The sequence below is a fragment of the Arachis ipaensis genome, chromosome B05 (genome assembly GCF_000816755.2).
Source record: "Arachis ipaensis cultivar K30076 chromosome B05, Araip1.1, whole genome shotgun sequence".
Taxonomy (NCBI): Eukaryota; Viridiplantae; Streptophyta; class Magnoliopsida; order Fabales; family Fabaceae; genus Arachis; species Arachis ipaensis.
The window spans coordinates 98,519,152-98,519,472 of NC_029789.2; the positions used below are offsets into that span (position 1 = coordinate 98,519,152).

General features: G+C 18.4%; 1 protein-coding gene across 1 annotated transcript in view; it reads left to right on the forward strand.

The window, feature by feature from the left end:
• LOC107643749 (transcription factor bHLH49) overlaps window positions 1-321 on the forward strand; it is a 7,271-nt gene that overhangs the window by 1,237 nt on the left and 5,713 nt on the right. The gene's annotated exons all lie outside the window — the stretch shown is intronic.

A 321-nucleotide genomic window follows, 5' to 3' on the forward strand; every position in this document is an offset into this window, starting at 1 on the left:
AAAAGATTATGATAATTTTAAATTTTTAATTTATTTAAATAAAAAAAATCCAATTTTTTACTTTTCTTTTTTTTCTCTCTAATTTTTTTTTCTATTTCCTTCCTTTCAACTAAACAAAACCTTAATTTTTTTTCAATAGTCAAAGGTCTGATCTCAAGTTTATATGGTTAAAAGAATATGTCTACTATTTTTTGTATAACATATCCTATTTACAAACCAATATGTTGTAATATATGTCTACCCATTTTTTTTAAATGGCTAAATGAAAATATATGTGTATATTTTTTTCGATAAATGTAAATAAAATAAGTAAAAAATTAT